Source organism: Lynx canadensis, chromosome C2 (genome assembly GCF_007474595.2).
Source record: "Lynx canadensis isolate LIC74 chromosome C2, mLynCan4.pri.v2, whole genome shotgun sequence".
Lineage (NCBI taxonomy): Eukaryota > Metazoa > Chordata > Mammalia > Carnivora > Felidae > Lynx > Lynx canadensis.
In genome coordinates this window covers 151,696,511-151,723,368 of record NC_044311.2, presented here as the reverse complement: position 1 = coordinate 151,723,368, position 26,858 = coordinate 151,696,511, and the positions used below count along the sequence as shown (strand labels likewise).

Genomic DNA, 26,858 nt, shown 5'->3' with positions numbered 1-26,858 from the left:
ACTGCGCAGACGACATTCTTAGAAGCGCAGCCAGTCCTGGGAACCCTGTTGACTAATGTGACCATTGTAGGATGGCAGAGAGTGGGGTCATTTCATGCCTGGTTCACCAGAAAGTATCAGAAAGTCTAGCTAGCCGGTCTGTTTTCATCTTTTAGCTCGGGGGTCCTTAACCACTTCCGCGTTAGGATCCTGGTGGTCAAACTGCCTTCTCAGAATGGGTTTACGCAGATGAAAATGAAAGAAATATGATTACGGGGGCGCCTGGGTGGCTCGGTCAGTTAAACGCCTGACTCTTGCTTTCGGCTCAGGTCATGATCTCACATTTCATCAACCTGAGCCTCATGTCGGGCTTGACTCTGACAGCACAGAGCCTGCTTGGGATTCTCTCTCTCTTTCTCTCTTTCTCCGCCCCTCCCAAGCTTGTTCCCTCTCTCACTCTCAAAAAAGAAATAAATAAACATTAAGAAAAAAAAGAAATATGATTACAAATGACACCGGTGACAGTAAAAGGCACTCATTAAAGCATTTACAAAAACAAAATTGGGCTTCTTTTTCAAGCATTAATTAATAAGCGCTAATGTTTTGAAAGTGCAGTGAGCAGAAATGGCGTTTCGGATCTTGGAAACAACTGTACGTAAAGCGGAAATCCTACGATTCCCCCTGTGACCGAATCCCAGTTGGGGGTAGAAGGGTTGCAAAAAAAGTATACATTTTGCTTACAGGTGATTGAGGGTGAACCGTCCCTCCCCCGCCCCAGTCTAGGCCATGGACACTCTACCCCTAGCCTCCCCAGACTCCATGGACCTGGGTTTAAACCCTGCTGTGCATGAGGCCCCACGTGCTGGTCCTGTCGCAGAAATCAAGCCAATGTATTAAATCCTCCCCGACTGATTTCCCCAGGGACGCCCCTGTCCCCTGTAACGGGATTTGCCTCTTCTAGAAGAGTAGCTGGGATACCGAACAACCAGAAGCACAGTCCATTCCTTATCCGGCGGGACATCACCGCACGGCGCGGGGTTGGCAGCGACCGGAACGATTCGTGTGACGGTCCCCGTGGGGAGACACCCCCCTCACCCCTTACTAGGAAGCCACCCTACGGTATCTTCTGACGAGGAAACAAAGGGGGAAATGACAGCTCAGAAACACACAGGAGCCCCTGTCTTCAGAGCCTGACACATTGCATTTCCCAGAATTGTGAAGCTGGATTTTTACAGTAAATCTACTATTCGGGCACATGCAACTTTATGTTACCATGATTTCATCATCACCCTTGCCAGGAAGAAAGAAAGCTTACTCATCCACAGAGTGGCTGTTCTGACAACACTCCTCTTTATAATTCCTCCCTTCGGCTGCCAGGATAAGTCTTGCTCACCTTTGCAAAACTAAAGACTCCAGCTCTGCTCTCACTTCACCTTTCTTCCCTTCAGGATGTGGCCTGGGTGCATCGTGGCCTCTTCCCCCGAGTTCAGTGCCCTCGGGGCTCCTGTCTCCCGCCTGCCACTCCTTCCTGAAGGTTCTCATTCTCCCCTTCTCGGGTTAATTTCCACCTGTTCTTTAAAAGCCAGGTTGAACATTACCTCCTCTGGGCTTAAAAAAAAAAAAAAAAAAAAAAAGCCTTTCTTCATAAACAGCATAAAGGTTAAGAGTACAGGGTCCTGCTTCCGTTAATAGTAGCTGTGTGACTTTCGACAGCTTACTTAACCCCTCTGGGCTCAGTTTCTCATGTGCGGAATGGTGACACTGAAAATTCTTACACATGATGGGGCCGTGTGAGGTTGTAGTACATAAAGCACCATAGCGTGCTGCCTGCTCACACTAATTATTATATAAGAGCTATTATCATTAGGTGCTTGCAATAAACAAAATGTACGGAATAGGACGTACCAAAAGGAAATTCTGGTTCACACAGACGACAGCGGAGGGTTCTTACTTTGATTATAGCAAGTTCTTGTCAATGAATAAAAAACCATTGCTCCCCCCCCACCCCCGCAAACAGCAACCTTTAGAGACATACACTTCAAAAACATTTTAAAGGTGGAAAGTCTGAAGGGATTTCATTACTCGTTCCTTCATCTGAACGCCAAGAGATCACCGAGCACCTGTTATGTGCTAGGCTCGGCACCGGGTGCCGGAGATCCAGCAGGGAATCCGAGACCAGCACGGTTCTTGCTTTCAGGCAGTTGATGGTAGAGCAGGGAAGGGAGGGATTAGATAAACCAGGAGAGGAAGGTTTAAAGGTATTTGTGGGAAGCCTTAGGGAGAAATTCAGGAACGGATGGGAGAATCGAACCCGGGCTGTGTCATACATCCTAGTCTGGGGTCCCGGGAAGGCTTCCCTGGCGTTAAGGTGGAGACATAAAGACTGAGGAGCCCTCGGCAGGTAGGTAGGCGGGCCTGGAGTGAGAGGAGCGTTCTGGCCAGAGGGACACACGGTGTCTGTAAAGGCCCCGGGTGGCACGGAGCTTGCACCTTCCAGGGAGTAGGGGAGTGGAGCAGAGTCAGGCAGGAGCTCGGGGCCGAGCCACACCTCGCAGGGCTTGGGGGCTCCTTGAGGACATCGCCTTCATCCTAGGGGAACGAGAAGCATCTCAGGGTTTCAGTCAAGGAAGAGAGGAGCACTCCGGCTTTCAAAGTCACCGTGTTTGCCGCAACATGCAGAATCGGTTGGAAGAGGCTAGCATAGATGCTGGAAGGCTGGAGAGCTGGTGCTTTCGGTAATCCAAGCTATAAATACCGGTGCGTGGACAAGGACAGCGTCAGCCGACTGAGAGGAGCGGGGGGCTCTGAGTTACCTCTTCCAGACAGGGTCAATAGGCACTTGTAACAGGTGGGGGGCAGGGAGCAGGTGAGGTCTCCAAAATGACTCCTGACCTCCGGGCATGAAGATAAGGGGGATGGGCTGGGGGGGGGGTGGTGTTAAAATGAACATATTCAGAGGAGGCTGGATCTTCCACCGGAATTTAAAGATCATTCATAGATTCTCAGACACCAGTGCCGTTCAAACACTTGGATGGTATATGTGTGCAGAGCTCACCCCTGGTGACCCAGCCCCTGCAGGGGTGAGGTCTGGGGGAGCGCTCCGGGGTATGGGCAGGACAGACCTCAGCAGAGGTGAGACCTGGGGTCTGGGCTGATGTTCACAAGAGAGGGCTGGGCAGGAGGGATGCCTTTAATGTTTCATCCTGCAAATGGAATTTGAAACGTGTAAGTGGATGAGATTCTCCCGGACACGGAGTGTGGGAGAAGCAGTCCCCGTCTGAGCCTTGGGCAGCCCTGGGGACTGGCAGAGTTGGAGGCATTGGCAAATGAGACCTAGAAGCCACTGGTCCAAGAAAAGTCGTCACAGATTTTTAGAGACACGTCAACAGCCCATCTTGTCGCCCATGCAGAGATGAATGGCTTCATAGACAGCTTCAGACAGGTCACTCGCCGTGGCTTTTTCTGGTGGAAACTGACAAAGTTACACCCAAAGTTTAAAATCTTTATTTAGGGGCGCCTGGGTGGCTCGGTTAAGCCTCCGACTTTGGCTCAGGTCATGACCTCACGGCTTGTGCGTTCGAGCCCCTCGTCGGGCTCTGTGCTGGTGGCTCAGAGCCTGGAGCCCGCTTCGGATTCTGTGTCTCCCTCACTCTCTGCCCCTCCCCTGCTCGTGCTCTGTCTCTCACTCCTTCCAAAATAAATAAACATTAAATTTGTTTTTTAAACTCTTTATTTCTACTCTTTGACCCAGTGACTTTATGTCTAAGAATTAATATGAAGTGCGAATTGGGATTAGGTCCAAGAATGTCTTCTGCATTAGTCACAATATTGAAACATTCAGATCGAGCCGCATCACCAAAAAGAAAGAAACGATTTTACGTGTGTAAAATATGTATAGGCTAAAACAGTGTGCAGTCTTTGAAAACCATGGCAAAACACTAAACGTGTCCCGTTGAAAACAGGAAGCTGATAAAGCTGGACATGCAGTGTGTTTGCTCCGTGTCTCCCTCGCTAGGTAAGATTAAAATGGAAATGCATCTAACGTGTTAATAGCAGTTATCTCTTCAAAGGAGAACAACATTAGGAGCGTTTGTCAACCAGACTTTCCATTTTATGGAGTGAATCTGAAAATTCAATTTCCCTAGTACAGACCATTCCCAAACATTCCAGGTTTTACTGTAAATGAGAAGTGCTCACCGTGCCCTACCGAGAAACTTTCCACATGCTGTGGTGGCCAAACCATACGAAATAATTTACTTTCAGAGACGTTTAGACTGTACCACCCGAGGACCCAGTGTTCAGCAAGTGTCCAGGCCTATTATTTCACATCAGCTTCGGGCCTCATTTAATCGACTGGGAAGAGTTTGCATTCCACCCAACAGGTTTCCTGCCCCACGCCTTTGTTCGGGCGGGTCCCTTTACCCTGAATTCCTTTCCTGTGCCCTATGTCTGGCAAACTCCTATTCATCCCTCAAAGCCCAGCTCGAACGCCACCTCCTTCAGCTTCCAGGGAGAGTTCCCCTTATTCCTTTCTGCTGCCTTTTGTAAGTCGTTCACACCTCACAGTAACACTTACGTGTGGCTGTACTGTTGTGTTTGGGACCCCTCTTTCTCCTTAAACCAGGCTCGGCGAGGGGGTGTTGCATTTAACTTTTTTTTTTATTTGTTGTTTATTTATATTTTGAGAGCGAGACAGAGAGACAGAGAGACAGAGCATGAGTGGGGAAGGGGCAGAGAGAGAGGGAGACACAGAATCAGAATCAGGCTCCGGGCTGTGAGCCATCAGCACAGAGCCCGACGCGGGGCTCGAACTCAAGAACCGTGAGATCGTGATCTGAGCCGAGATCGGACGCTCAACCGACTGAGCCACCTAGGCACTCCGTGGGTGTTTCATTTAACTTTTAACCCCAAGGCCAACACAAGGACTGCCGCATGGCAGGGACGTAAAGTTGGAGGAAGAGTGGGGTGCCCGAAGATATCATGGAAGTGAACTCCCGGCTGTCCAGACTTAGTATCTGCTGAAGCTCATTTAAAGATATGTCGTCTGATGTTCTGGGTCAGAGGGGAGGCCAGTCCAAGGCCTGGCATGTCAGAGAGAAGAGGGTACAAATATGCCAGTGACCTTGAATCACTGAACTACCAGTGAAGATTTAGACTTGAGTCATAGCTCAAAGAATAGCCTACAAGATCCTGCCTTAAAGAGAAAATGGGTCTTAGGTTTCTCACGCTGATAAAATTGACAAACATGAGGGCATAAATATATTCAGTTGAGCCTAACCAATTTCTTTCTATGTGTTTCCTGTTCTGCACACTGGCCATCAGAGGTTGAAGGTTTAAGACACCTTTGAGTGCTAGCTCTCTGTTTGAGTTCTCAGAGCAGGGGTCTCTGACGTTTTGCGCCTCAGGAATCCAAGAGCAAGGACAGAATTGAAGTATTCAAACTGAGTTTGTACTTTATTGTTTTCAACGTTTGTTTATATGTTGTGCATTTTAAAAAATGTGCATAATATATTAGTACATATATGTACAAAAGCGTATGTGTTGTGCCTGTAAGTCCAAAGTGTTCGTGTATGTGTGTGTGTGTGTGTGTGTGTGTGTATGCAGTGGGGGTGGGGGACTGTACATTTTTGAATCCAGTGCTCTATTATTATTTTTTCCTGTTTATTTATTCTTGAGAGAGAGACACAGAGAGACAGAGAGAGAGGGAGACAGAGGACCCAAAGTGGGTTCTGTGCTGACAGAAAAGAGCCCGATGCGGGGCTTGAACTCAGAAAGCAGGAGATCATGAGCTAAACCGAAGTTGGACGCTCATAACCTCAAGACTGAGCCCCTCAGGCACCCAGAATCCGATGCTGTGGACGAGTGCTTATGAAACCTTCATGTGCAGACAGATGTCCTGGGGATCCTGTTAAAATGCAGATTCTGATTCAGAAGCTGTGTGCTGAGGTCTGAGAACGTGCATTTCCACCAGGCTCCCGGTGACGAGGCCGGCCACTAGCTTTGGTTTGCAATCAGCATTTTGCAACCCGAGTTCCTCATCGGAACTACACAACACAGAACACAGAGCAATCTGAAACGGTTTCGGTGACCCTTTTCTCTCCCATGGTGGCCGTCACCAGCTGATTTCGCTCGCAGAACTCTACGGAGAAGAAAGCTTTACCTCTGGGAGAAAGTTCAAGGTCGCTAGCTGACTTCCTTTTTTTTTTAAACCCTGCTTATAAATCACCGCGCAGCATCACACGTCAGTCCCGTGTTTAATAATTCTTTTCCAGTGTTGGTTCTCCTTTACGAGAAGCAGAGCTAGAAACCAACGTTTTGACCACTCCTGATCATCCAGGCTCCCGTCGGAAAGCTCAGAAAGCTCAGTCGGAAGTTTCTGACTAGGAACGGCTACCTCCGTGCACCCTCACCCTGATGGGAGGCTGGTGTTGAAAGTCAGTGGGTTGCAAACGTTCTTTGTCCAAAGGAAGAGGAGAAAAAGAACCCACCCACATCTGTAGCGCTCAGTGAAGATTTGTGAGTGAAAACACACGTGCACAGACGCACACGATATTGACACAACGATTCTCTTAATTCACAGAGTCTACCCGGCCATTCACGTTCGCGTGAATTTTCAAATATCTGTGTCTTCTCGGCTGCGGGGCTGGTATCCAAGTATTTCCATTCCCTGCGGAAAAGTGACTGTGTGATTGAATTGGAACAGTGCTTCCTCCGAATCTAGGCCCACGTCCCACACAAACACAATGCAACCCACAGGATTCAGACTCAGTGCCTGAGATCACGTGTTCAGGATTAGCGAGGACAGTGGCGTGGACGAAGGAGAAGCCCTAAAGGGCCATTCCATTGGCCGTTTGACATGAGTTGGCCCCCAAATGACATCTGGTTGGCCAATTCTTAATGTTCTATCTTGGATCTGTCTTCAGCCCTGGTTTCAGTCAAGAGATCCCGGTTTCAGAGGGTGGAATTGGGAGCCAGACCCTAGCTGCAAACGTTGGGCAATGGCCTTTTGTCTTTCCTGCATGCCATCTCTTGTTTCTGTTTGATCGTAGGTAAATAAACCTCATGGAACAAGAAAGGCCAAATTACTGTCTTCGGATGGTGAGGACAAAAGGTTCAGCTGAGAAGAATGTCTTGCATCACACAGCCTCGAGGAACCCTGGTTTACATCAATATCCCCTTGAAGCTGCCCCTCCCCTTCTCAGCCCCACTGCCTTGGCTTAGAGGCACATACTTTCTTTCTTCGGTGACCCCAGGAGGCTCATAACCGGGTGCCTGTCCCCAGTGGCCATCCGTGTGAGGCATTCCCCACGGTGCAGCCTTGCCGATCTCCTGAAATCTCTCCTCCGGCGCCCAGCTCAGCGGCCCCGGTTATCTACAAACCAAGGCCTGATCCCTTGACCTTATGACCACGGCGTGTGAGTCCTTTAGGAGCCGCCCCTCCTACCCCTGCCTTGGTGCCAGCTTTTCCGCGGCCTGTGCAAGCCATGCCGAATGACTCACGGTTGCCCAAATGGGTTGGTCCTCTGTTGACTGATTCGATACCTTCAAACATGCCAGGCCATCTACTAGAAAGCTCTCTCCCCTTCTTCACCCACTTCCTCCTGTCTACCTTTGAGACCTTGCTCATTCTAGGGATGTGCTTCCCTTGTTCTCACAGGTTAGGCGCTTTCCCTACCTGCCCCCTTGTCCCTGTGCTTCTGTCTCTCGGAATATTTATCTCAGTGTGGTGGAACTGTTGGTGGACTTCTGAATATCTAATTGCAGTAACAATGATCAGATTAACAACAGCCATTAGCCGAGAGCATACGCGTGGCCAGAACTGTGTTGACAGCTCGTGTTCCTGAACTCCAAACTTCAGAGTCACTCTGGCAAAACTCTGGTGAAAATAAGGGGCTTGGATGAGTCAGACAGTTCGCCTGAGGCCACACAACTGGCCAGTAGTGGTGACGATGTTTAGATCCTGGTCTGACTCAAATTCTAGCTCGTGCACCACCCTCCGTTGCCTCCTGTTGGAACATAAGCTCTCATACCTTATGTTGCGTGTGCCAACATCGAGGTTCCGACAGGCCCTTAATGTTTATGAATGAATGAATGAATGGGTGAATGAACGGAAGCAGAGGCATTTTGGAGTCTTCCGGTGCCGAGGAAAGCAGCCATGGGTCTCAAAATGAATGCTCCCATATATTGGTGTATTGATGAGCGAAGCGGAGGGAGAGTACTTTGCCTCGGTCCTCTCACTGCCGAAAGACTCAGGGGGGACCATGCCTATGAAGCCAGTGTTCCCTGCAGGGTCATGGTGCTTCCCTGCACCTGCCGGAAGCTGCTGCGATGCCTCTCTTCTTTCTTTCTATGAGTGACTCCGCCGCCACCCAAGCCTGATGCCCGTCCGCCTCTCTCTCCCCACTTCCTTTACAATTACAACACATCGTCTTCGGTTCTGCCTGCAGCTAAGTCTTGTTTCCATCCCCTGCTTCTCTGCCCTTTCAAGGCTCTACCCTGCTCACTGTCCCTGACCTCCTTTCGGCCTCTCTTTACTCTGACTCCCCTTTAGAGCCACTCTCCCTTCCAAAAATGATGACGTGTTTATGTCCGTCCCCTGAGTCAGCCCTCAACCTGGTTTTCATGTCTTACGTGATATAAAGTCTAAACTTTTTACCCAATGTCCGAGTTTTCTAGGTGAGACCCCCTGGCTGCCATTTTGGGCACATCTCTGGACGTTCACTCCATCGTCCACGCTTCAGTGATGGCGAAATGCACTTCTCCGCACACCGCGTGCTGCCCCACATCTTTCTACCTGCCTTTGCTCCCAGTGTGTCCACTGCCTGAAAGGCCCATGTGAGCACAGATCCCCCAGCCGAAACCCCGTGATTCCCCTGCTAACTCCTCCCACCGCAGGTTCGTTTAAGACCTGCCTCTCCTTTACCGCTATAGTATAGTACACTCACTTCAGTATCATGACTTTCTCTGAATGTATCTGTCTCCCCTTCTGGAAGGTGAGTTCTCTGAGAGCAGGGATTGGGCCATGTTCATCTCTGTAGCCACAGAAACACAGTCCCTGGCATATAGTAGGTGCTCCAAAAAAAAAACTTTTGATGACTCACCCTCAGGACTCTAAATGAGTCAATAGATTAATAACCAATCCATAAATTAAAGGATGAATGAAGGTCAAAGACATGGCCTAAAACATATGAATGGTTTCAACATACTTATCATTACATGTGAAGCTTTCTAAATTCTTTCTTTGAAGGGACTTACAGTCACGTATTGTCCTATCTCTGCGAGAAGTGAGTTTCCACTGTGCTACAGTTCACCGGGTTAAGGAATGCTTCCTTTGGTCTGTCCTGACTCAGACGCTCCCGGAAGCTGGGAGCTTCCTCCGTTGATGACCCTTACTTGGTGATTCACTGATGTCCTCAAAGAGTACATACACAGATGTTCAGATACGGCTCTTCTCCCCAAGGATGGCTTGCTTTTTTCGGGAATGATTAATCATACCTGTAGTTGCTTGAAGCATCGGAGCTTTCCACTAAAGAAGTCTAATTACGTTCGCATGTGCTTTGTTTCCTTCCTTGTTTACCCCGCTCCCCGTACACACACATACACAAAATCAGCCTGGAAACTGTGGCAGAATCCTATTTGTTTTTATTCACTTGTGGCCTTTTTCGCAGCTTTCTCGACAACATCTTTCAAAATCCCAAGGATTTCACTGGAAGATCATGGTTAAGGTCAGAAGGAAAGGAGGGAAGGCTCATGAATCCACACGGCGGGTAGGCGTTTCTTCCAATCTCTCCCCTCGCCCTCCAGTCCTTCCCTCCATCCATCAAACCATCGCATTTGATTCCCAGGATTTACTTACTAAAATCAAAGGGGCTAAGCCTTATTTTGAGCAGCCCATCACCGCCTTCTCAGTCGTGAGAAATGGGACCTAGTTTCTAATGCTATTTCTATTACCATTTCGTAAAATATGCAATGAATGATTGAGGAAAACTAACACCACACATAGCCTAGGATTAAAAATGGTGCCATGGCCTTCAAACTCCAGTGGGACAACCCCTCGCTCTGGGTCATTATTTCCTAGAAGCTGTGAGTATTCCTCAGTGTCTCCTAATCACCAATATATCATTCACTCACTCACTCACTCACTCACTCACTCACTTATTCAGCAAGTATTTTACACCATTATAAGAAAAATACGGTCTTATGCCTGGTCCTGGTCCTCAAGTTTTACCATCTAATAGAGGAGATGACATATACATGAATTGTTATAACACCAGGCAGAGTAGGATCCTTTCCGGCTAACTCTTAGGGACATGTAAAACTCCTATAATACAACTTATGATGTTTATTGGTTCATGTGTTTCTCCCATCCCACAAGTCTGCAAGCTGCATAAATACAAGGACTGTGTCTTATTCTAATGCTCTGTATTGTCCTGATGTAACAGTGTCTTCCCAGCTGACGTGAACGAACGTACTATATAGAAACATAGGGAAAACGTCCAAGAAAGGATCGATTCTTTCCAACTGGAAGAATCACAGAAGTCTTTGTGCATTTTCTGTAGGAAGAGGAAATAGGAGAAAGGGAATTGTCTGTGAGGGGAACTTCCCAGGCAAAAAAAAAAAAAAAAAAAAGGATGATGTGGTGGCAAAATACTTTCTTGAGTAGGTTCATTTGATTGGACCATAGGTTATATCAATAATTCCAACTGTGGCTGCATATAAGAAACATATGGAGAAGTTTTTAAATGTCTTAATCCCTTGGCTTCTCCACACATCAGCTGAATCAGAATCTCTCATCGGGGGGAGGAAAGGAGAGACATATCATTAGGAGCCTGAGTTTCGGTACTTTTTCAAAATATCCCGTTTGCTTCTAATGTGTCCTGATGGTTGAGAATCACTGTGGTGCCTTAAGAGATTAAATATGAGGATGGATTAAAAGCTCAAGTGGAAATAGATTTTAAAGAGCTTTAAAGCCGGAGAGTTTGACCTGTCGACAGGTAAAAAGAAGCCAGGCTCATGTAGCAAGACAGATTGAGATGAAGAGAGTAGATAGAGATGAGATAAGATGCCGTTAATGCAATAAAAATAAAGCAATACACGAACTCCAGGGCATCACCACCTTGGCTTACCAACAGGTAACACTCACACACCTGTTAGATGTGAGGTGGTGGCAGGGGAACAGGAGCTGCTTTGTCCCTGGATGAAGAAGAAGGCTTGAAAGACAGAGTATTGAAGGCAACGCCGTGAGATTGGCTCTCCTCGTTTGCTTTGAAGCGTTCTTCTCTAGGAAGTGAATTTGGGGCTGGTGGTGAAGATTTGGGAATCGCCGCCCGGGAGCAGACGTGAACCGCATGAGTCAACGAGATCTGTACCAAGGAAAAATACCAACGGCAGAAGGAAGCTGAGGCCTGAAGCTAGGAGGCGGGCCGCACTGGGGAGGACTGGAGGACTTTTCGGCAATGCAGCTGGGCAAGAGCAGCCAGAGGGTTGGGCAACCGTGTAGTTCATCAGAGTGGACAACCAGGGAAATGAGGTTTCAGGAAGTAGGACATGATCTAGGAGTTGAAGATTTGAGGGTGGACAGGAGGCACTGCTGCTCCCAGGGGTGGGTCCTGGAAAGGAGGGGGGGACCCCTGTTTCCCTAAGAAAGAAGGGAAAGCGGAAAGGTTATACCCACTGCTCATGTACTTATTGAGCACCTACTATTTTCCGGACTCTCTCAAACACTGGGGACACCACGGTACAAGCAGATGCTTGTTCTCACGAAGCTTCTGTTCCAGCTGAGGGGGAGGGGAAGGAAGGTAGGAAACGTTGTGGGAAAATACTGAGCAGTAGAAGATGAACGCTGCTGAACTGTGCCCTTGGTCCAGGGAACGGACTAAGTGTGGTCCTTTGGGGAAATGTGAGCAGGGTGGAAAGATGTGGAAGAAACTGGAGCTAGCTCTCGAGAAGCCAGGAGACGAGACGAGAGAGGAAGGAGTCTAAACAGCCGCAGGACCCGGTCTCTTGGCTACACCTGCTATGACTTCGCAGATGTCGATGCTGAGTACCTGGGAGCCCCGGCCGAGTACAGAAGAGGAGAGGTGCCCGGAGCCGGGGACCGGCGAGGCCTCATTGGTAAAAGGTGACCGGGACTTGGGATTACAAATACCACGGTAGAAACATAAACATCGAAAACCCGCAGAATGTAAATTCTCAAGGTCACGGCGCGCTCATCGGCTCGTGGAATCCATACGGTAATTGAGCACATTAAGAAGCCTACTAACTCTGCTATTGAGTTTTAGAAGGGCTATAATTTAGTATCGCCAGCTATCAATTAGGCCTGTTTTCCTCATCTGTAAAATGAAAGGGTTGGGCGAAATGGCCTCCAAGCTCTCTCCGGCATGGGCAGCCGGTGAACAGCAGAGAAAACGCGAAAATCTGAAACTCGGTTTACTTCTTTAACGTGTACATTGAATGTGTGACTCTCGGTGTCAGCTGCACAGCTAAGACGGCTCTGGGCTGACTAGGCCCTTGGTCTCCAGGACCATCGTGGTTTTAAAGATTAATCGCCCTGTGAACATACACAGCCTAAGTTCTGCTGGGAGAAATCTCAGGTGTCACGGGTAATTGACAAGTTGTCGATAGGACATTGGAACAGACTGACAAGAAAATTCTTAGAGACCAAGGGGTTCTAGTTATTTGCAAGCTGGGGAAATTGATTTGTCAATATCGGGGAAAAGGGGGAGACACTGGTTAAAAGACGCCAAGGAAGGAAAGAAGGAAGGAAGGAAGGAAGGAAGGAAGGAAGGAAGGAAGGAAAGAAAGAAAAGGAAGGAATGGAAAGGAAGGGAAGGGAAGAAGCTTTCCAAATATTAGAATGAATAGGTAGGTATATGAAATAGAGTTATACACATATGAGTCATCTCTCAGAGCTAAGATGAACTTACAGCAGTCTATGTAGGATCTTTCTCACTCCCAAAAATTGTGACTTAGAGTTAACCAGGCCTGAAGCAGATCCTAAAAGCCCAAGGTAAAATGCTATCAATCGGACAGTCAGTAAGGATAACTAGACTACTAGCTAGCTATCATCACTTAATATTTTAAATACCTTCCCCCTCTTCACAAGCCATGCGGTTTGTGGATAATACAATACACGATATTGGAAGAAGTAAGCCTCCGTATGTGCTTGTTCAAACAGCTGCATTTGTTAGACACCTTGCCATTGAAATCAAGGTCTTTAAGGCTCAAACATCAGTGCTAATGCTGCAAGTTATTTATTTGTGAATTTAATCTGAATTAAGAGCTAACTGCTATTTTTAGAAGCATGCCTGTTCTTTACTGATAGTTGTATACCCAAAGCCTTCGTTCAGGAAAATAAACTGGGGCTTCAGTCTCTACAGCATAGGGTACAAGTATTCATCACTCTTTTTCCTCACGAGGTTAAATACTGTCTTTTATTTGCAGTCCCATAGCGTAGTGCCTACCCACATTTAAGCACTAGAAGTTTCAAACACGGGAGTTTTCTTCAAATCAGTAAGATACATATTAGTTGAAATGGAAAAGAGTGGAGAGTAGGGGGAAAAAAAATCATGCCTGAGGTCACGATGAATCATTTTGGTTGGACCTTCCAGAAATTCCCTAGTCTTTTGAGGTTTGGATGTTTTATTTTTCCCTTCCCTCCGTGGCACCCTGGGTGGCCAGCGGGAACCACTCTGGGGGCCTTACCTTGAGTCCAGGTGCTGGGACCCAGCTCAACCGAAGGTCCTGGAGATCTGGGGCAGTGACCAGGGGGCCCGGCTCTGCAGGAAGGACCTGGGACGGGGTGTGCAGTCCAACCTTGGGCGGCATGCTCACGGGATGGCCAAAGCTGGGTAATGGAGCCTTCCTCACCCACTTCCATGGTGGATGAACAGCAGAGCCTTTGGCCCACGAGAAATTCCAGCCCGGGACTTTGGGTTTTATGGGTGAACGACAGCCCCCTCGCAAAAAAAGAAAAAAAAGGTACTTGTATCTGCCCTGGCTCCAGATTCTTTTATATGCTGTTTGACAATAGAAACTGCCAAGCAGAACGACCGCCTGCAAGGAGGCACAGCATTTTCTCATGCTTCATGGGTGCTGGGGACGCTAGCAATTCTCCCTCTGGCCTGGATTCTCTCCCACGGGCCTCTGGAGCCTTGGGAGGTTATCTGATCAAGAATCACATTTCAATCACTCTCAAAGCTGTCGTGGGCCTCACACTCTCGGTCACGGGCCCGATCGCGGTGCTCGGTCACAGGTTGCGTGGTTGGTTTTCAAGACACCAAGCTACTGGGGCACCTCAGTCAGTTAAGCGTCTGACTTCGGCTCAGGTCCTGATCTTGTGGTTTGTGAGTTCGAGCCCCGCGTCGGGCTCTGTGCTGACAGCTCAGAGCCTGGAGCCTGCTTCAGAGTCTGTGTCTCCCTCACTCCCTGCCCCTCCCCCAATCTCTCTCTCTCTCTCTCTCAAAAATAAATAAACGTTAAAACACCAAGCTACCAAGCAGCCCCTTGTGGTGGAGAATTATTGTAAACAAATGAGAACACACTAGAAATTTCCCGTGACTTTGGATGGCTCTCATGTGCCATCATTTTCGATGACCTCCATATGCATTTCTCCAGATGTTTCTTCTCTGCCAGTCTGTTCCCATAATGACCTCTGGACAGAATGTGGAGTACCTGCCCGGAATAATAACGACCAGGCCTGCAGCCAGGTTGTGGATAGTTGTATCGGGGAAGCATTCTAGTGCACAGGCTCACTGCTTCCTGACTAGAAAATACTGACATGGTGTTCAGCTCAGTCCTCAGAACATTCTTTATAGGACCATCCCTGGGAATGACAGTGTTCAGGGAAGGAACTATTAACAAATGTCAACAGTTTAGGGGCAGCAGGGATTGTTTTCCTGTGATCAACCTGTCTTCTCTCTCTCTGTCTCTCTCTCTGTCTCTCTCCCCACCCCCCACACACACCCTGGTCCAATTTACAGTTTTTGACCAAATCGGATGAATCATCACATATTCAGTCAATATTATTCCATGCTCAGCTTTGTCTCGAGCATTTTGGTGATAGAGATGCAACATGAAATAGTGAAAAAATATGGGGTTGGAGCCAGACAGACTTGGGTTCAAATGTCAGGTCTTCTGATATGACAGTGGGGGGAGAGGGGAGGCCCTTAAAGTCTGGAAGCTTGTGCCAAGCTCAGGAGGGACTCATCCCGAGGACAAAGGGAGATGCCCTGTGGAAAGTACTTGGGAAAGTGACCTTGGACAAGTATTCAGTCTCCCTGATTGTCAGATTCCTCCTTTCAAAAAAGGGGCGCCTGGGTGGCTCAGTCAGTAGAGTGTCAGACTCTTGATTTTGGCTCAGGTCACGGTCCCAGGGTCATGGGATCGAGCCCTGTGTTTGACTCTGTGCTTAATGTAGAGCCTGCTGAAAAGTCTCTCTCTTTTCCTTTGCCCCTCTCCCCTGCTCACACTCTCTAAATAAATAAATAAATAAATAAATAAATAAATAAATAAGGGAGATAGTAAGGCTCACCTCGCATTAGGATCACAAACAGCCAGCCGAATGCACCCAACACAGGGTGCAAAGCAGGACCCTGAGAAGCATGGCTGGCTGTCACTCGGTCAAGGGCGAGAGGCCCCCAGCCATCAGGGGCTTGTCATCTGATTGGGGTGGGAGGCAGCACCTGTGCCCAACAAACAGCCACTCGGGGACCCAACATATGAAAAGGGCTTCATTGCCCAGAGACATTCTGGGTTGGGTTCAGCCCAGAGAGAAGGAAATTCAGGGAGTCCAGAAGTGATGAGGCCCCTGTGGAAGGGACAACTGAGCCTCGTGGGCCTTGAAGGGAGGGTGTTGAAGGCGGATAACAAGACCGGAAGCGTAAGGAAAGAACGGCGGCCTTGGGGAAAGAGGCCACACCGGCAAAGCCAACAAGGTGAGGTTGAATGCAGAGCAACTGAACAGAGGGCCTGGGTGAGGAGGGGAGCTTGGGAAATGGAGGTCAAGTGACAGCGTTGGCGATAAGCAGGTCGGCTAACGGATGCCCTGGTCTGCGCTCGTGACCGTCCGATTCCAGAAATCTGGGTAAGACGGCTGCCAACCGCACACGTCCCCAAGTCCTAGGGACACCTGGTACTTCGGTGCCAACCTTCCTCTCTGTCTCCTTTTCCCTGATTTTAGAGAGCACTGTGGTTTCTTTCCCGACCAGGCTGTGCAGTATGTACTCAATTTATAGTTTACAGGGATTTCTCACACACCCATGTATGTTTTCCACTGAAGTCTGTACTTTTTCCTAGACCCGCCCAAATTCCAGAGCATGGCTCATTTGTACGCCAAGTTCATAGTATTTCTCTTTGTCACTCTCCTCTTCTTCTAAAACCTAGGAGAAAGTTACCTTTTTAATGTTTCTGCGTGTTTTTAACAGCAAAAAAAAAAAAAAATGAAGGATGTCAAAAAAATAATTACAAGGGTAATTTCTGATTCAATCTGCCTTGAGAACAACCCCGTCAACGGGCTTCTGCCAAGTCTAAAATCTTGTTCATCACAGTTTGAGTAGCTACAGGGGCATGATCCCTTTTATAAGTAAAAGAACAATAATAAAAAAAAAAAATCTGGTTGAAGATTTTGTGAGAGTGGTGACCTAGCCTCTGGAATTCTGGGCTCCTTTACAAAGTCAGGAAAACAGAACCATATAAAAAGGGAATTAGGTCCTCGGGGAGGAAAGTCAGCTCACGTGGGTCATTTTGAGAGTGGTTCTATCTACTGATGCCTAGAAGACAGAAGAGCCTTCCCTGACACGTTCGTCCAAAGCGTCTTCTCTGACTCCCTGGTGTCTCTATGGCAGGCATTCCTCCAAGTTCACGGATGAGAAACAGGGAAGTTGGGGACGAGGCAGAGGCTCACGCGGCCCGGAGGTGGGGGCTCCAGCCCAGGGTTTTCACCTCCTTTCACTACCCTTCTTCTTGCCAGCCATCTTAAGGAAGTGTGCTCACCTCGGGCTGGGCGGAAGGGGGTGCTGAAGAATCTGTTGGGGAAGTGGGGCCCTGAGGTGGAGACAGAAGGAACCAGTCTCTGTTGTTTGATGGCTTCCCGTGTGCCCCAAATATGCGAAGACACCGGGGCTCGTAACACCAGTGCACGTTCCCCTAGGGCTCCGTGGCTGGGAGTTCACACACTTGGATTTCACATCCGGAATGTCTGCTTCCAGAATCCAAAGTCTCTCGTCGTGAGAGCATCCTGCCTCTTTCTTTTTGAAAAATTTGTTTTTAATGTGTATTTATTTTTGACAGAGAGAGAGAGAGAGAGAGACAGAGCGTGAGCGGGGGAGGGGCAGAGAGAGAGGGAGACACAGAATCCGAAGGAGGCTCCAGGCTCCGAGCTGTCAGCACAGAGCCCGACGCGGGGCTCGAACTCACAAACCGGGAGATCACGACCTGAGCCGAAGTCGGCCGCTCAACCGACTGAGCCACCCAGGTGCCCCTTGCCTCTTTCTTAACAGAGTGAACTTCTTTTTGTCAAGCTTCCACCATTACCTGCCAGGGGCTTTTTCTCTCTCATCTTTTGTTTCTTTAAGGCTTCAAGAATTCTTATCACATATGTATATTCTCCTTTCCAGAAGTTTCTGAAATATTACTCATTTGAGTTTTGCTGAGAAAAATTAAGGCTTCCACTCTTTGAATCCACGTGTGCATTTTTCAAAAGGGCTATAATACTGCACTTTGTGTTTTGCTGAAGTTTTGTTTAATCACAGCACGGCACCAAACACCCAGAAGGTATTCCCCGCAAAATAAACTTCAAGCTGTAGGTTCAGTGCCAACAGCAGCTAATTGTTCTGAGGGAACTGGCATTGCTTGCTCGTTCTCTCTCCCTCGTTATGACTGTCTTTGTCAGATCCTGCTTGTGTTCACAAGGTCGCCGATCTTAAGAAAGAATAAACTTGAAAAGTCTTGCTTTAATCATTGCAGTAATTAGCAAATTTGGACACTGCATTATCTTTCCCTTTTTACTGGAAACACATTCAAGCATGGGCTTGTCGCTTTTCCAGGGCGTCTCAGGAAGACTGAAGCTCATAACTTGCAAAAACCAGGTATCTATCCAGGTACGAAGGAGCCTGAGTTGCTGGAAACTTCCTTCAGGAGCACATGTCAGTGCCCCTCCCCACGAAACCTATACGTTTACAATCGTGATAGAGGTCGATTTATTGGATCACTTGGTTGACTTTTCAGGAGGAGAAGGACCGGGCTCGCCACCCTTAGAACGCACACTGGAAGAGAAGAGACTTTCGCCATCGACAGGCTCAGAAGGGGCCATCCTGTGCTCCTGAGGACTCAGATTTGCCAGCCGCAATAGTCTCTCGGTCCTCTGAGCTTTTACCTGGAGTGTGAGTTGGGAAGAGGCTACCGAGCCCTCTCCACCACCTTGTCTTGTTGGCGTTGTCAGACCACCTGCTGCTTCTTCCCCTCAACTTCCAGACCCGCTTCCTGCCCGCTCTGATAAATGAGTCAAGGCGGTATCAGTAAGAGCATCTCCAGAACGTTCCTACCGTCTTTTGCTACTTTGGTCTTCCGTCTGCTTCTCTGCTGAGTCCTTCTCTTTCATTCTCTTCCCGTGCGGTGGGCTTTTCCTCTCGTCTGCGTCCGCCCCCGCCCCCCACTGGTTATGGTCCCCAAGGTCCTACGCTCACCCTCCTGTACTGCTCTTTATAGCACGTCTCGTGTCCTCTACCTGACGCTCTTGACCACGCCTGGTTCCGTTACGTTAACTGTTGCTGACCGACAGCACCTCCTCTGAGAACAACTCTGTCTTTCCCTGGGACGCCCCTCCTAGAGAAGTGCCCAGAACTGACTTGTCCCAAACAGAAATCATATTATTTATCTTCCCCAAATGCAGTTACTCCTCCCGGTGTTTGGTCCCAACAACGGCATCCTCGTTCTGCCACCTGTGAAATCCTTCCCCCCTGACTGATGTAGTGCGAGCCCTTCTAATGGACCCTGCCAGTGCCTCCCTTTCCCCTTCTATTACCACGCCGGGCCCCAGGCCTTCAGGCTTTCTACTGGCCTCTCAACACCCCATTCAGGCAAGTCACGTGGCCTGCATGCCGAGCCTGATATCCCTAGAGTGCAGCTCAGAACCCCCAAAACCAAAGCTTTCGGTGACCCCTCACTGCTTACCAAACCGGACCCCAGACAGTCCTTGGCAACCCGCCTGCCCCTGAGTCTCATCTCCAGAGGCTTGGTGCTTAAGGCCCTGGCCTCTAGAGGTCAATGACCTTGCATCAGAGCTGACTTCACCCCTTCTGAAGCAAGCTCCATACCCTCTGCACCCTGTTTTCCTCCTCTCGAAAACAAGGCTGATAGCAAAGCCCGCCAGGTAGGATAGACAGTTGTCGTGAGGATTAAGGTGGACCTAGAACCAAGTTGTCTTTAGTGAGCTCTCAGCATCGCCTTGACCGTTGCCATCACTCCCCACCCCCACCCCGCTCCTCCCTGGTGCACCTGCCATTCTGCTCGCTCTGATGGCTCCTCCCATCCTGACTTTCAAAGTCCTGTCCACTCGCCTACGCTCTCTCAGATTCCCCAAGGCCTTTCCCGACCGTCCCAAACAGATCTGGTCTTCTCTCTTGACTATCCCCGACCGCTAGCCTGGCTCCTTGTGCGATTCTGTTCTGCCTGACGCCACAGACATTCTGCTGCACGAGTGGTTTCTACTATTTCTTCTCTTCTGTTCCCACCCGTACATCATCACAGAAGCCGACTGGGGGGATCCCTGTGATCAAGGACTGCGTCTTCTCCCGCGACCACCCAGCCTCCTGCCCAGCTGGCCAGCAGCACACACGCACTGGGCGAAGGGGCTTGGGGCCGGAGCCCAACTCTCCAAACTCCTAATAGGAGTTGATTACAAACTCATTCAGTATACATTCCCACCAACTTTGGGCTAGTGCCTCACAGACCATTTCTTCAGCTATCGAAAATTAAACAAAGCGTGCTGCAAAAAAGCGAAGTTTAGAGAACATTCCCAGGAGGCTGGGCTGGACAGGCCAATATCCATCATTATAAAATTTATTTTTAATTTTTTTCATGTTTAGTTTTGAGAGACACAGAGAGAGAGAGAGAGAGAGAGAGAGTCTGGGAGGGAGGGAGAGGGGTAGAGAGAGAGGGAGACACAGAATCCGAAGCAGGCTCCGGGCTCCGAGCTGTCAGCACAGAGCCCGACGCGGGGCTCGAACTCACGGACCGCGAGATCGTGACCTGAGCCGAAGCCAGATGCTTAGCCAACTGAGCTACCCAGGTGCCCCTGCAAAATTTATTTTTTTCAATATACATACCCTCACACAGCCTCACACTCCAAAATGCCATGCACTGGCATAGGCTGCTTCCAGTCGGAGTGAGATGCATCTGATTGCAATCACAGCAAAGAGGCTCTTCTAAGGTTTAGTCCTGTAATATTTCATCCTCAAAATGGAGAAATCTTAGAAAACTCTCTTTGACTTCAAATTTAAAACACACTGAGAGCCAAATACCCTGACTACCACAGGTACACCAACACAGGCCTTAACTAAACATAGCACTTGACGGAGACTAGAGACGACGTGATGCCTGGGCCTTGCCCCCTGGATTGGCCGCACCCTGGGTCAAATCCCCTTCTGCCTCCTGGGATGGCAGCCACTTCCTCCTCTTTCTTTCTCTCCCTTGTTTTCATCCCCAGGATCCAACTTTCAGTGCACACTCCCATGCCAAAGCCATGGGGTTTTATTTCAGTGTCCTTCTTTCCAAAATACCCTGCGTGCTGCTCGCTTTCCCCGCATGGGGTTTATTCAGCTACTTTGTGGTAGGTGCGTGCTGCCCCATTTAAGCACTTCTAGCAGCCGGTCTATCACGTCGAAACGTTCCCCGAGGGAAAAAAAGGCACCAGGTAGTAGTTTTCAGATACATGCTATTTTAAAACACTTTGGATAAAAAGTTCTCTGTCGGCGTAAATGCAGGCCACGGTTCGGGTGAGGATGTAATTATAGCAAAAATCCCACCTTCGTGTCAATGCCTGTTGACTCAATGAGGATCGCCCAAGGAATGGTCCGGACCGAGCTCTGGGAGCGCCGAGAAAGCATCAGGTAAGTCTCCATTGTCCCAGAGCTTACAACTAGTCGGCAGGTGAGACAGACACACAGGTCGCCTTGTCACGTAGGGTTGAGTGGGGTGAGCCAGCTCGTCCGGGAGGCGGAGGGACGTCTACAGAGGGTTCCTAGCCCAGGCGTGGCCGGTCATAGGTGGCCTCCTGGCAATGGTGCCAGACCCGAGTCTAAACCGGTGGAGAACATTTATCACCTCACTTATGGACAAGCAAATTATACACATAGTGACAATTAAATTATAGACCCTGATTTTAAAAAGAAAGATCTGAAGAGCCAGAATAGACGTTATCTTTCAAAAGAATCATAAAAAGCGATGCCTGCAAAACTCAACACTGCAAGGGCCTGATTGATTCCCAGTTTCAGACACAAAGTGTATTCAAAACTCACAGTTAATTCTGAGGCCCCCAACGAGATTCTGCCACCGTGGGCCTGCCTACGTTCAGTTTGCGGTTTTCAAAAAGCAGATAAAACTCGGGGCCAAATCAGGTCGATCAGGTGAGCATCTGACTCTTGGTTGCGGCTCCGGTCATGATCTCACGGTTTGTGAGTTTGGGATCCTCTGTCTTCCTCTCTCTGTGCCCCTCAAAACTCATATAAAGTGAGCAAGTGATTTCCTCTAACTACCTCTCTGAGGCGTACTCCTATTTTCCCTTCGCATCGACTTTTTATGTAATGTTACATTTTACGCGAGGGGCTGTGAGTGTCTTTGGAAACTCACTTAAATCCTTAGGGAATAAGATGGAGATAGATAGATAGAAACAAAGAGGCAAAAAGTAAACACATTCTTGGGAGCTATCTGTAGCCAGTTCGCGGTCCCAAAGGCCGGCCAGTCACCTGTAGGGATGACGCAGGTCCCGAAGGTATAACTCAGAGCCAGGAAGAACACGAACACTGTAACATGTTCTTGGAGCGAATGACACCTCGCCATCCCACGCCAACGGTAGTCTGCAGAGGTGGCCCCAGTGCGGCCGGATGACATATTCATTGGAGGAGCGAACGATAGCTATAAGGAAGCAGGAGGTGGGAGGCAGGTCGTACAACATGGTCGTACAACACGTGACTCCCAGTTAAAGCCTGGCTCTGCCACAGGACTCCTCAGAGCTTTAGGACGCTGACGGTGACTGTGGAGTTCCAAGGGGGGCCTATAGACCGCGGTAGCTTCCTATCTAAGCACAAACCTTATTTTTTGCGGGGCGAGAGTCATGTGGAACCCTCTTCAGGACTCTGCTTGCCACAGAACTTCCCAGGACGGACGATGCTTTACTGTCTGGCTTGACTGAGGTTCAGGATATGCCCTCCTGCCTTTGGGCTGGGAGAACCGCTCTTGCCCCAGAAGCCGGAGCCGGGAAGTACAGGGCCAACGACCAGGTGGTCTCCCCCAGTTCCCAGGAGATCGAGTCCTGGAGGCCCTGGAGTGGCACCCTCACTGCCCCCCTCTTACCTCCTGCTGCAGCTCTGGCCTGCCTGGGACAAGCCAGTTCTGCCCATAGGGGCCAGGTGGGTTGTGGTATCAGGAACTAGAACCCTGAGCATTTCTTGATCAGATCATCCCCGCATTCGTATTGATAAGAATCGAATCATGCGACCTAACACCCAACTCCTTTGTTAAAGACTGTTGTTAAGACCAACATCCCTATGATGGCACTTTTTTTTTTTTTTTGACACTGTTTAGAGGGCAATTTGAGGGGATGTTTCATCTTTAATACGGACCTCGGGTGGAAATGATGGATTTGAAACTTATGAAACAAGACAAGGTGTCGAAAATAAAGCCCCACTGTATGTTGTTAGCATTGGAATACTCTGTCTACACCTGCAGTTTCATTATTAATGTGTGGGCTAAATACACACCCATGTGGCGTTTGTGACCTGCACTGATATGTGTGTGCATCATGTCGCTCACAGTTTGTTATATAAAGATCCCTTCCATGGACTTTTGAAGATATAAAGAAGACAGGGCAGATTCTCATTCTTTAGCATTTAAAGAATTCTAGACAAAGGAACCAGGCGCTCCAAGGCTTGTCCATTTCCTTCAGTTCCTGGCGGGTATGTGGGGAGGGCGTTTTTAGGAAGAGTACAGATGATGTCAAAGGTCGAGGTGCTTCAAAACAAAGGATAAAGTTTTCCAACGTGTTCTCCAAAGGTAGGAATACAGGGCACCTCAGGAAGTGAGAAAGCTGATCTTGTATTCTTTGGCACAGCGGAGTAGGATAGAACAAGATACGGATGCGCCAACATTTGCAGGCACAAACATCGCTGAGTGGGAGCGTTATCTGCCTGGTAGGCATGGGTTTTGCAAGCATTCATACGGAGAAATGGCACTGTTAACTTCTGGCAGAACCGGGAACAGCATTAACAGAAACCGAGGGAAGAGGCTTTCCCTTGCCGGACACGGGGACATTTCATGGCCATTTCGGGAGGGACACCCCCCAGCCTGTTTGAAGAGAAGCACCTTTTTTTTTTAATTTTAAGTTTATTTATTTATTTATTTAGAGAGACAGAGAAAGGGAAAGCAAGAGCACGAGTGGGGTTGGGGTAGAGAGAGAGGTAGAGGGAGTGAATCCCAAGCAGGCTCATGCTGTCAGGACAGAGCCCCCTGCGGGGCTTGGACTCACAAACTGTGTGATCGTGACCTGAGCCAAAATCAAGAGTCAGACGCTTAACCGACCGAGCCACCCAGGCGCCCCGACAGGCACACTCTTGATGCCTTTAATATCATGCTAGGTCCTAGGCTCACGACTAGCATGGTATTCTTTGAGTTTTGACGTGAGCACAGCATGAATTTCGGCGCCCACACCCTCTGCTGTAGGAAAAGCAGCATTTTGATAGCAGCTTGCCCTTGGGCCTAATTATGGCCTAAAGGTTTGGCCACGGCACAAGGATCTACATTTCACGGCAACCCGCCAGTGACAGGAGGAACATTCTACACATTGCCTGGATCAATTTTCCATATATCACCGATCATTAGATATGCGTAAGCACGATGGTATTTTCGCTTATCTTTTTCCAGTTACTTAGAGGGCAGCCAGCAGTTAAAATTTACATAAGCGAATGCAACCGATCCCTCAGAGATACTAAGTATCAGGCCTTTATTATGTACGATAGGGTGGATTTATCCTGAAGGTAATGACATTAGCTTCAAGATGCCTCACTTGTGCCGAACCTTTGTACCTAGTTTTCTAGTCACGTTTTTCCTTAAAGAGCGCCCCGACATTGAATATTCTTCAAGCTCCATATGACCTTGATGAGCCTCTGGTGCCGGTACTCGAGAAAACACACAAGAATTTCATAGTCATCAGCCCGACGCTAGGAAGCAACTTCAGCTGAAATACAATGTGGATTGAAACCCAAATCTGACTACCTGGGTCCTCCAAACAGCCTGAGAACTGGATCCCAACTCAGAGGCGTCCCCTGTGTCCCCCATCGGCCCCATGCTGATCTGTGATCCCAGGGGCATGGTCAGGTTGAGAACCCAGACCCTGGGGGTTGATGGGGGTTGGTCAGCGGCCAGGGCGGGCACACTGGCTCTTGGCCAGCGCCACAGCCCCCACCCCCCAAGGAACTGCTTACTTCTCCTTTTACTGTGGATCAACACGTATCCAGATTGCTCTGAATTTGAGCCACCGAGTGGTGGGAAAGAACGAAACGAAACTGTTGCTAAATCTTTGCAACATTTCCTCCTGGCCTCAGCCCCCAGGCAGCACAGGCGTGCTTTTCCACTGTAATTGCCAATTGCTTCCTGCGGACATGTGTGTGTTTGTATCAAATATCAACACCTTGTCCTTCTCGTGTCCCGCCCGTCTGATGCTGTGAGCATGATCAGGCATCCCTGGTTCATGACCGTATCATGACTAAAACACCTGGCATTTTGTGCTCTAGAATTTTAGGTCTAGAACCACAGACTGTATTCTGGAATCAGGCTGTATGTGACCTTCTAGAGTCAAATTGGATGGTGCTGACTATGGGTTTACCGATCTTTCCACCTGTTAAGGCGTCCTGCCCTCTGAAGGGAACACAGGTACACAGACCCCTCACGAGCTCTGATGACCTTTCTTTAGGAGAAGCGTTTTGGGCTAAAATGCCCTGGGAATGTGGTCAGCATTTCCACGTGGACTCCAGCTGCACCCTGCTGAGCGGAGAAGCCCTCACCACTGTCTGCATTAAACCCACAGAACATTTTGTGACATTTGTCAGATTCCAGTTTCTTGCCTTGTTTTACGCAGGAATGTGGATTTTGCTCATTTCCCCCCCTTTCATCTCAACAAAGTAACACTTACAAGATAAAACTTTTTTCCCCCCAGAACATATTTTTTAGATTATAAATTATTTCCTTCCTTCTCTGCTCTCAACCCTCCCAGTCAAGGTGGGGAAGCAGGATGTCCTCTTGTCCTTTAGTTGAGGGAAGGCTTGGCATTTCTAGAACTGCTCACTTCTGGCCACACGGTTCCCTTCACCTGCCTGTAAAAGGAGCGACGGGGGAAAGCTACCTGAACGGCAGCAGAGGGCCAGGCGTGCTGGGTCAGAGCTGTCTGCTTCCCGGGCACTGCATCCTTGAGGGGCACAGAGCAAGGCTATCCCACCACCCAGGGCTGCCGCACCCCACTCTCCAGCTGCCCCCACAGCCCCGCGGTCAAGGTGGATCCATGACACGGAGGCGAAGGGCAGAGGAAACCGAAGGATGGATAATAACCTCAGTCTGATATGCCCCTTGCATCTGTCCATGAATACGCAACACCTTCTTCTTTGCAAGCATCCACACTAACATTGACTCTCGCCATAGCTTCCTAATTATTTTTGAAGTCGAGCTACTTTGACTTGAAGGACGAATTCAAACACATTTGGAGATACCCGATTTTGTCCAGTGTGAGGCGCTTAATAAAATTTCCGCGGGCAGGGGGAGTGGGGAGGGGCGCGTGGGTGGCTCAGTCGGCTGAGCGTCCGACTTCGGCTCGGGTCATGATCTCACGGTCCGTGAGTTCGAGCCCCGCGTCAGGCTCTGTGCTGACAGCTTGGGGCCTGGAACCTGCTTCAGAGTGTGTGTCTCCCTCTCTCTCTCTGCCCCTCTCCTGCTTGCACGTTGTCTCTCTCTCTCTCTCTCTAAAGTAACATTTAAAAAAAATTTTAAAAAACTTGCGAAAAGACAGTAGCTGAATCACCTATATATTAAAGACTGCAGGAAATGATTAGGGAGGTTTATATGCCTTGAACAGGGGATAGTCGTTTGTGCCCTATCATGCTTACGGCTCTGTCTGTGGACTGCTTGTGTCGCTTCTAAGGTTCTGATGCGGCCAGCAGGCAAATCCAGTCCACGAGCAGCTCAGGACTCTGACGCGAGGCATGCGAGGAAGTCAGCGGATGACTCCGTGTCTCTATCCGGGGAGGGGGTGCGGCAGGAAAGGCAATTTCAAGTGTTTGACGTTCACTGATTAGGTCTGAAAAGGTTTGCCTCTGTGCAGCCGCTGCCCCACATGGGTGGGTTTTCTTGTGCTGAGCATGTTGCTGTCTTTCAGGTATATAATTACACACACACACACACACACACACACCGAAACAAGAAAGCGCAGCCCTTTGGAGATCTCCTGCACGCCAGGGCAGAGCCGGGGTGTGCTGAGCCCTGTGTGAAGAAACCCGCAGACCCGATTTTACTGGCTGTCACGGCCGCTGGCGTGGGAAGCCTGGGGTCTCGCTCTCCTTCCCTGCAAACACGGGCCGTCTGCACTGGCTTGAAGTGTGATGAGAGGAAATCGGGGAAAC

At 49.1% G+C, this 26,858-nt stretch overlaps 1 protein-coding gene across 7 annotated transcripts in view; it reads right to left on the bottom strand.

Annotated features, from left to right (window-relative positions):
• KCNJ15 (potassium inwardly rectifying channel subfamily J member 15) overlaps nt 1-26,858 on the bottom strand; it is a 77,184-nt gene that overhangs the window by 15,981 nt on the left and 34,345 nt on the right. The window contains exons 4-6 of one of the 7 annotated variants that reach the window (XR_003971853.1): nt 21,942-22,110; nt 11,127-13,937; nt 1,373-2,568 (exon numbers count right to left, since the gene is read on the bottom strand). The exons of 3 other annotated variants lie outside the window; for them this stretch is intronic. The gene's annotated coding sequence lies outside the window, so the exon portion shown is untranslated. Of the gene's footprint in view, nt 1-1,372; nt 2,569-9,599; nt 10,533-11,126; nt 13,938-21,941; nt 22,111-26,858 lie in introns of those variants that run through there. 3 more of the 7 variants (XR_003971856.1, XM_030330103.1, XM_030330106.1) reach the window with 3 other exon arrangements.